The sequence below is a fragment of the Hyperolius riggenbachi genome, chromosome 12 (genome assembly GCF_040937935.1).
Source record: "Hyperolius riggenbachi isolate aHypRig1 chromosome 12, aHypRig1.pri, whole genome shotgun sequence".
Lineage (NCBI taxonomy): Eukaryota > Metazoa > Chordata > Amphibia > Anura > Hyperoliidae > Hyperolius > Hyperolius riggenbachi.
This window is the reverse complement of record NC_090657.1, coordinates 60,612,777-60,623,422: the sequence shown is the minus strand read 5'-3', so window position 1 is coordinate 60,623,422 and position 10,646 is coordinate 60,612,777.

Sequence of the window (10,646 nt, the reverse complement as noted above, 5' to 3'; positions counted from 1 at the left end):
CGATGATGGTATTCCCAGCATGTATTCCAGGGTTGCAGGGAGGCCACAAAGGGGAGCAGTACCCTCTACTCAGTGGTCACTACAGGACTTACATCACAGGAGCCTACAGGCACAGATGTCCTGGCACCTTAGATGTAGCCCTCTTTGAACCTACAAACCCTTGCTGAACCGCACCGCAGGTGTGCTGGCTGTCCCACCTGTCACTTCTCCCTTACCCGCCATCGGTAGCTACAGGTGTAACTTAGCATTAGGTAGCCACAGGTACCCTCCTTATTAAGACTGAAGTGAGATCTGATTAGTGGAATTCTGAGAGCTGGAAGTGTACACTCTCATTTAGGCTCTGCTCGGGACTCTGCATAGGGAAGGAAGGAGGGAGGCACTTGGGGAGAGGAGTAAGCCGCCTTTTCATCATCAGGTACCTGTAGGCACCTGCCTACAGTGCCTTATGGTAAGTCCATCCCTGGATCACTAGCACACAGAGTGTGGAAGCTGTAAAACTGCAGGGAGAGATAGCTGCTGAATGGGAATGCTGCACTGCCGCTGTAGCCCTTTCAGGGGACAGTGTTATTGTTTCTGTTTCTGATATATTTGCTGTAGTACTGGGTATGGCAGACAGGTGGAGGCAAACAGGCGCATTACAAAGGGAGTACATGTGAGCATATAGTCGCATGCTCTCTCACCAGTCACTTAGTAACCAGTATACACAGAGCGGGGATGTTTCTAGAGGCAGCGAGGTACAGCGCGAGGGGGACAGCACGTGACAGGAGCATAGGAGAACTGGTTATAACCGGTTCTCCTCACAGAAAGTGTGCAGTTAGGCTGCGGAGAGCAAGGGGAGAGGAGGCACACAGCGCTGGGCTAATGAACCGGCTGTGAAGAAAAGAAGATTGAGTTGTTAGGTAACTATCTCTCTCTCTCTCTCTCTCTCTCTCTCTATATATATATATATATATATATATATATATATATAGTGAAGGAAATAGTTTTATTGTGTATGGTCACAAATATTCTCATATAAGTCAGTGTCTGGTAGATTCCTCCCAGTCGGGTAAGAATGAAGAGTCAAAACAGGTTACACCACAAGGTTGCTGGCAGCATACAGGATATGCTATGGTCAGCCTAAAATCATAGGTAAGGTAAATCGCTTTTATATCACAGACAACGTTTCACAGAGATCCTTCCACCGTTTCATCAGGTCTTACAGAGCATTCACAGAAAGTGGCATTTATACTGACACCATTCATTGGGAGGAGTCGGTAATTAAATATTAAATAAGAGGATGCAGTCAGTAAGTTCATCTGATTGAATATTTAAATAAAGGGATGGGTTAGGAAAGAGGAGTGTTCTTGAGAAACTGCTAATAATGGGTGGGGATATGCAAATGCTAAAAGATAGTGTAGCAAGTATGTAGCTAATGTTTTAGTGACTACAATCCTTTATGTAAGACTGACCTAAAATTAAAACCACTCTTCAAAGTTCCAATTATGTAATTGTAGTAAAATAACCAGGACAGAACAAACATGATAGAAAAAAAGGTTTCCCTAAAGTGATCCTAATGGGAAGAAGGGGCTATAAAAAGAAAAAAGGACTAATTATTTTTCGAACCCCTTCTTCCCATTAGTGTCACCTCAGGGAGACCTTTTTTTTTTAATCATTTTTATTCTATCCTGTTTCTATCCCCTATCTATGCCTATGTCTAATCCCAAACCCCCCACCCCCCCCCCCCCCCCTGGCTAAACCTGACACTAACACTTCAGTCTGCAACTTTAACCTAATCCCCTACCTACACCTACATGCTCCTCCCATGCACTCTCTGTGGTGCTGATCCTGTGTATGCACTCTCCATGGTGCTGATCCTGTGTATACACTCTCCATGGTGCTGATCCTGTGTATACACTCTCCATGGTGCTGATACTGTGTATACACTCTCCATGGTGCTGATCCTGTGTATGCACTCTCCATGGTGCTGATCCTGTATATGAACTGTCCACGGTGCTGAACCTGTGTATGCACTATCTATGGTGCTGATCCTGTGTATACACTCTCCATGGTGCTGATCCTGTGTATACACTCTCCATGGTGCTGATCCTGTGTATACACTCTCCATGGTGCTGATCCTGTGTATACACTCTCCATGGTGCTGATCCTGTGTATGCACTCTCCATGGTGCTGATCCTGTTTATGAACTGTCCACGGTGCTGAACCTGTGTATGCACTATCTATGGTGCTGATCCTGTGTATACACTCTCCATGGTGCTGATCCTGTGTATACACTCTCCATGGTGCTGATCCTGTGTATGCACTCTCCATGGTGCTGATCCTGTATATGAACTGTCCACGGTGCTGAACCTGTGTATGCACTATCTATGGTGCTGATCCTGTGTATACACTCTCCATGGTGCTGATCCTGTGTATACACTCTCCATGGTGCTGATCCTGTGTATACACTCTCCATGGTGCTGATCCTGTGTATACACTCTCCATGGTGCTGATCCTGTGTATGCACTCTCCATGGTGCTGATCCTGTATATGAACTGTCCACGGTGCTGAACCTGTGTATGCACTATCTATGGTGCTGATCCTGTGTATACACTCTCCATGGTGCTGATCCTGTGTATACACTCTCCATGCTGCTGATCCTGTGTATGCACTCTCCATGGTGCTGATCCTGTGTATGCACTCTCCATGGTGCTGATCCTGTGTATACACTCTCCATGGTGCGGATCCTGTGTTAATGACTCTCCATGGTGCTGATCCTGTGTATGCACTCTCCATGGTGCTGATCCTGTGTATGCACTCTCCATGGTGCTGATCCTGTGTATACACTCTCCATGGTGCTGATCCTGTGTATACACTCTCCATGGTGCTGATACTGTGTATACACTCTCCATGGTGCTGATCCTGTGTATGCACTCTCCATGGTGCTGATCCTGTATATGAACTGTCCACGGTGCTGAACCTGTGTATGCACTATCTATGGTGCTGATCCTGTGTATACACTCTCCATGGTGCTGATCCTGTGTATACACTCTCCATGGTGCTGATCCTGTGTATACACTCTCCATGGTGCTGATCCTGTGTATACACTCTCCATGGTGCTGATCCTGTGTATGCTCTATCCATGGTGCTGATCCTGTGTATACACTCTCCATGATGCTGATCCGCTGTATGCACTCTCCATTGTGCTGATCCTGTGTATGCACTATCCATGGTGCTGATCCTATGAATGCACTATCCATGGTGCTGATCCTGTGTATACACTCTCCATGGTGCTGATCCTGTGTATACACTCTCCATGGTGCGGATCCTGTGTTAATGACTCTCCATGCTGCTGATCCTGTGTATGCACTCTCCATGCTGCTGATCCTGTGTATGCACTCTCCATGGTGCTGATCCTGTGTATGCACTCTCCATGGTGCTGATCCTGTGTATACACTCTCCATGGTGCGGATCCTGTGTTAATGACTCTCCATGGTGCTGATCCTGTGTATGCACTCTCCATGGTGCTGATCCTGTGTATGCACTCTCCATGGTGCTGATCCTGTGTATACACTCTCTGTGGTGCTGATCCTGTGTATGCACTCTCTGTGGTGCTGATCCTGTGTATGCACTCTCCATGGTGCTGATCCTGTGTATACACTCTCTGTGGTGCTGATCCTGTGTATGCACTCTCCATGGTGCTGATCCTGTGTTAATGACTCTCCATGCTGCTGATCCTGTGTATGCACTCTCCATGCTGCTGATCCTGTGTATGCACTCTCCATGGTGCTGATCCTGTGTATGGACTCTTTATGGTGCTGATCCTGTGTATACACTCTCCATGGTGCTGATCCTGTGTATGCACTCTCCATGGTGCTGATCCTGTGTATACACTCTCTGTGGTGCTGATCCTGTGTATGTACTCTCCATGGTGCTGATCCTGTGTATACACTCTCTGTGGTGCTGATCCTGTGTATGCACTCTCCATGGTGCTGATCCTGTATATGCACTCTCTATAGCGCTGATCCTGTGTTCACTTTCTATATTGCTGATGATGTGTATGCACTCTCTGTGATGATGATCCCCAGATATTGGAAGAAGTTATCCTCAGATACTGGAAGTATTATATTGCCTTTTGCCTTTCCCACACTCAGATAGCAGTACATAGATAGCCCTTGCTCTCCCCCTTTCCCAGATGACAATAATTGAATAATTAGTAGCCCTTTTCTCCCCCCATCCTACACAGAAAGCAATAGTAGGCAGACTTTCTCTCTCTGCTCCCCTTCCCCAGATAGTGGTAATAGGTATCCTTTGCTTTGAGCCCTCCCCTCTTCCCCACAGATAGTAGCAATACATTATTTCACAAAAGTGAGTATACCTCTCACATTTTTGTAAATATTTTACTGAAAATATAACACTTTGTTACAATGTAGTCAGTGTACAGCTTGTATAATAGTGTAAATTCAATGACCCATCAAACGAACTCAACACACAGCCATTAGTGTCTAAACCGCTGGCAACAAAAGTAAGTACACCTCTATCACTTTATTGAAGAATGTCAATATTCTGCCTAATTTTAAATGTTTCCTCCCTAGGGTCATGTTTCTCATTAGTGTTCTATGGTCTCAGGTGTGAGTAATAAGCAGGTATGAGCAAGCAGGTGTTATTGGTCTTACACTCTCATACTAGTTATTGAAGGTTTAACACGACACTTCATGGCAGAGAACTCCCTGATGATCTGACAAAAATTGTTGCCCTGCATAAGAATGGCCTAGGCTTTAAGAAGACTGCCAACACCCCGAAACTGAGCTGCAGCATGGTGACCAAGACCATACAGCCGATTAACAGGACAGGTTCCACTCAGAATAGGCTTAGCCACAGTCAACAAAATAAGTTGAGTGCATTTGCTCAGCGGCAAATCCAGAGGTGCTATTTTGCAAATGGACCTAGGAGTGCTGGAAGCATTGCTATAGCGGTTGAAGGGGTGCGGTGGGGAGTCCGTCTGTCAATGCTCAGACCATATGCTGCCACTCCTCATCACATTGGCCTGCATGGCTGTAGTCCCAGAACAAAGCCTCTTCTAACAATGATGCACAAAAAAGCCCACAAACAGTTTGCTGAAGACAAGGACATGGGTTACTGGGACCATGTCCTGTGATCTGACCATGGTTCAGATGGTTTCAAGCATGTGTGGTGGCAACCAGATGAGAAGTGCAAAGACAAGCGTGTCTTACCTACAGTTAAGCATGGTGGTGGTTTGGGGCTGCTGACACTGGGAAACTACAGTTCATTGAGCGAACCCTGAATGCCAACATGTACTGTAACATACTGAAGCAGAGCATGATCCCCTCCCTGTGGAAACTGGGCAGCAGGGCGGTATTCCAACATGATAATGACCCCAAACACACCTTCAAGACAATCACTGCCTTGCTAAAGAAACTGAGGGTAAAGGTGCTGGACTGGCTAAGCATGTCTGTGGGGTAGGTGGAGAAGCACAATGGCCTCAATTCACTAAGCTTTATCAAACACTTTATTGAATGTTTGATAATTTACCTCATGGGTAAAATCTAATTTTGAATTCACTAAGGTGTTATAAATTTATTGAACATTTTATCAATAAAACATTCGATAAATCTATAACACCTTAGTGAATTCAAAATTAGATTTTACTCATGAGGTAAATTATCAAACCTTCGATAAAGTGTTTGATAAGGCTTAGTGATTTGAGGCCATTAATGTCTCCAACATCCACCAGCTTCATCATGGAGGAGTGAAAGAGATTCTACTGGCAACTTGTGAAGCTCTAGTGATCTATAAAGAGACCCTGAAGTGGAAAAACAATTATGATATAATGAATTGGTTGTGTAGTACGGATAATTACTAGATCAATAGAAACAAAGAAAATATTATCATATTTTATTTTCAGGTATATAGTGTTTTTTATAACATTGCATCATTCTCTAATATGTGCAGTTTACACACTACTCAGCATGATTTTACAGTGCAGGCTGTGAGCTTTTGACCTGACTTCTTCAGAAGAAAAAACAATACAGTGACTGACAGTTGAGATAACAAGCTTCAGAAGATAGAGCTCTCCGCGACTTTGAAAGTCGTGGAGCTCACTGGCTCTTTTGCATAGATAACAGCTGGTTTCTTAACTCTTCCTGTACTGGAAACAATATTAGACTTCTGTCTCTACTCCCAATGTTTTATTTCTTAGCTGTTCTACACATACAAATCATTATATCATCATTTATTTTGCTTCAGTGTCTCTTTAAGGCAGCACTGGAAATTAATTGTGGGTACACAAAATATTGACACTTTGAGCACAATTTTGACACTCTTCCTTTAGGGAGAATATTCACTTTTGTTACTAGCCGTTTAGACATTCATATCTGTGTGATGATTAATTTTGATAGGATAGTAAATTTACACTATTATACAAGCTGTACACGGACTACAGTGTATCAAATCATATCTTCATTGCTGTCACTTGAAAAGATATAATAATATATTTACAAAAAATGTGAGAAAGGGTGGATAGCCTTTGCTTTGTCCACCCCATCCCCCCAATATAGAAGTTTTTGTTAGGCTTTATCCCCCATAAGGTGTTTGTGCGCACAGCCCCACCCCGTACAACCAAATATTGTGCTGTCCACATTCCCAACTCCCAGCCCTTCCTCCACCCCCAAAATTATTTCTGGCAGCGGGAAGGAGGGCCTAACTTTTTCACTCTCCTGGGGATCCCCTTCATTGCTCCCATAGTGTACAGACTTGTACAGCCGACATGCTTAACCTTTACAGGACTGCTCCAGCATGCCAAATGGCATGGATGCAGCAGCAGCTCCAGGACCACCTAACGCCGATCGGTGTGCAGTCTTGGGGGCGGAGTCTGCAGGGGATCCCCGATTGAATGGGGGATGGCCGTGTGATACGGCTGTCCCCCTGGGAGACACTGAAGTGATCAGGTGTAATAGGCTGAAGCCTATGACAGCTGATCATGGTGATTGGCTGGCGGGGGAGGGAGGGAGGGATGGGGGGGGGGGAAATAGTAAAATGTATTTATAAAATATTATTTAAAATAATCAAATAAATATTTATAAAAAAATAAAATAAACATTGGGGGAGCGATCAGACCCCACCAACAGAGAGCTCTGTTGGTGGGGAGAAAAGGTGGGGGTTATTTCTTGTGTGCTGAGTTGTATGGCCCTACAGCAAGACCTTAAAGCTGCAGTGGCTTATTTAGTGAAAAATGGCCTGGTCTTTAGGGGGTTTAAGCCCGTGGTCCTTAAGTGGTTAAAGTGGACCTGGACTCTTGCATAGGAGAGAAGGAAAACAGAGAAATGCACCCTGTATTTATTTACAGAGCTTAGGCAGTCTATTTTTTCCTTATTTGTGACTAATAACTAGTGTAGCTTGATCTCTCAGCTGTGTCAGCTGGCTTCCTCAGTAGAACAGCTAATTTGTAAACACAGGGTGTTAACCCTGTGTCTGCTTCCATGAAAGCAGGAAGTAGACACACTGCAGATTTATTGCAGGATTTCTATTAGCTGTAACAAAGCAATGTTTTTCTTTATAGGTTATTATGCTGTTTCTTATCTTTTTAGAGCAGAGAGGAAGTTCTGAGTTCAGGTGTGCTTTAAGTGTTACAATCTCCAATGCAGTGTTTCCCAATTTCCGACTATCCTCCTCTTCACCCGCCTACTCTCTACATTCTGCTTCTACTACATATCATGTGAGGTGACGTGCAGTAAAAAGCAGAATGTAGAGAGCGGGCAGCAGAAGAGGAGGATGAGTGGGACTCAGGGCTTGAGGTGGTAAGGCTTGTCCACTGTGCTAGTCTCTGTGATAGGGGTGCCCGGGAAGGGTTCCCCAGGAGATGGGGGAATGACATTAGGCCACCCTTCTCACTTCCCTCTTTAACCTCTTGAGGACCACAGGTTTATACTCCCCCCCTAGTGCCCAGGCCATTTTTTTTTTACAATTTAACACTTCACAGCTTTATCAGTTTATTGCTTGGTCATACAACTTGGCACCCAAATTAATTTTATTTCCTTTTCTTCCCAATAATAGAGCTTTCTTTTGGTGGTCTCTGATTGCTGCTTAAATTTTAATTTTTTTTTATTAATAATAGATTATCATTTTTTTAAATCCCTATTTCTTTATCTTTTATCCCCTCCCCCCCAAATTAGCCATAGACACTGCATTACACATACATAGGCATCAGCCTATGTATGGGATAACATTGTGAGCCATTGGGAGGGACAGTATAGACTGTGATACAGACACTGCACTACACACATACATAAGCATCAGCATTGTGAGCCGTTACTACCAGTGGCGGTTCCAGGAATTTTTTTAGGGGGTGCTATGCAGGTGCTGGACCAATTTCCAGGGTAGCTGATGACCTGCGGCAAAAAATGGGTGTGGCTACAACCTGCGGCAAAAATGGGCGTGACCATGACCGGATGAGGGCGGAGCTAACTAATTTAAAGTGAACCTGAGGTGAGAGTGATATGGAGGCTGCCATATTTATTTCCTTTTAAACAATTCTAGTTGCCTGGCAGCCCTGCTGATCTATTTGGCTGCAGTAGTGAACTGAATTACACCAGAAATAAGCATGCAGCTAATCTTGTCAGTTCTGACAATATTGTCAGAAACCCCTGACCTGCTGCATGCTTGTTCAGGGTCTATGGTTGAAAGAATTAGAGGCAGAGGACCAACACGGCAGCCAGGCAGCTGGAATTGCTTAAAAGGAGATAAATATGGCAGCCTCAATATTATTCTCACCTCTGGTTCCCTTTAAAAGTGCAACGCAAAGACAGAGGGCCCAAGTTTTGGTGACCCTTTCCCGAGAAAATTCACAAAATTCACACGTAATGTGAGCAGATTTGAACAAAAAACACGTTCAATAATTTGGCAGATATGACCCCAATATGCACAATCGTTAGCAGATAGGACCCCAATAATCACAATCGTTAGCAGATATGACCCCAATATGCACAATCCTCAGCAGTTCTGACCACAATATACACAATCCTCAGTAGTTTTGACCACAATATGCACAATCCTCAGCAGATCTGACCACAATATACACAATCCTCAGTAGTTCTGACCACAATATGCACAATCCTCAGCAGATCTGACCACAATATGCACAATCCTCAGCAGATCTGACCACAATATGCACAATCCTCAGCAGATCTGACCACAATATGCACAATCCTCAGCAGATCTGACCACAATATGCACAGTCCTCAGCAGATCTGACCACTATATGCACAGTCCTCAGCAGTTCTGACCACAATATGCACAATCCTCAGCAGTTCTGACCACAATATGCACAATCCTCAGCAGTTCTGACCACAATATGCACAATCCTCAGCAGATCTGACCACAATATGCACAATCCTCACCTCAGCAGATCTGACCACAATATGCACAATCCTCAGCAGTTCTGACCACAATCAGCACCACCTGTTGAAAAAGAAAAACCCATTTACTCACCTACAGTCAGAAGACCTCCTGTCCCGACCTCCTCCTGTCCCGACCTGCTTGTGGTGCGCAGCTCCCACGATCCTCTTCCTTCCCGACGTCACATGACTTCCTGCCTGCATTACCCCACGCTGAGAGCAGGGCTACTGGAAAATGGCCGCCCGAAACCCAGCACTGCAGACTCAAAGTCTGCAGAGCAGGGCTTTCGGAAGCCATCTTACCGTAGCCCTGCTGCTTCGGGCTGCTGCTGTGAACTGACTAAGCGTCTCTTAGACGCCTGAAGTCAATTCATGCCAGGGGGTGCTTTGGGGGTGCTTGGACAGTTCTATGGGGTGCTTGAGCACCCAAAAGCACCCCCCTGGCGCCGCCCCTGGATACTACACTACACATACATAAGCATCAGCATTGTGATCCTTTGGGAGGGACAGTATAGACTGTGACACAGACACTACACTACACATACATAAGCGTCAGCATTGTGAGCCGTTGGGAGGGACAGTATAGACTGTGACACAGACACTAGACTGCACATACATAGGCATCAGCATTGTGAGCCATTGGGAGGGACAGTATAGACTGTGACACAGACACTACACATACATACAGGATTTCTGGGAAGGCCACAAAGGTCAAGGCCTAGGGCGTTAAAATTCAGCAGGGTGCAGGACTTGGAGAGATAAGAGGTCACATGTCAAAGTAAATCACTTCTGCTTTGCTCTATTCTGCCTGAATTCCAGAGATCCCTGCATCTCTCTCACTGCAGTGTGTGTGATGACAGCATCTGTGGCCATCTGAGGATCTTGTCCAGTATAATGAGTGGGGACATACGAGCTGCTGTGAAAAGAAAAATATATGTGCTCAAGTAGTAGAACTTTTCAGTTCAGATTAGTTTCTTTATGCACGCATTCAAGGACAGGAATTATCAGCTCTCCTCTCCCCCTGACTGATGTTTTATTACTTGGTCAGAGCTGTTAAAGACCTGAGACCTGTTGAATGTATCGTTTGTTTTTTATTTCCTAAGGAATGACAGCAACACTCTCTCTGTGCTACAGTTTAACTCTTTCCTGACATGTTTTAGAAGCAGCAAAGCATTGTTCTGTGTTAGCTATTAGTGAAAGCAGGAGTTTTGAAACAGAATGGCAACTGTATTACATTTATTTATATTTACAAAA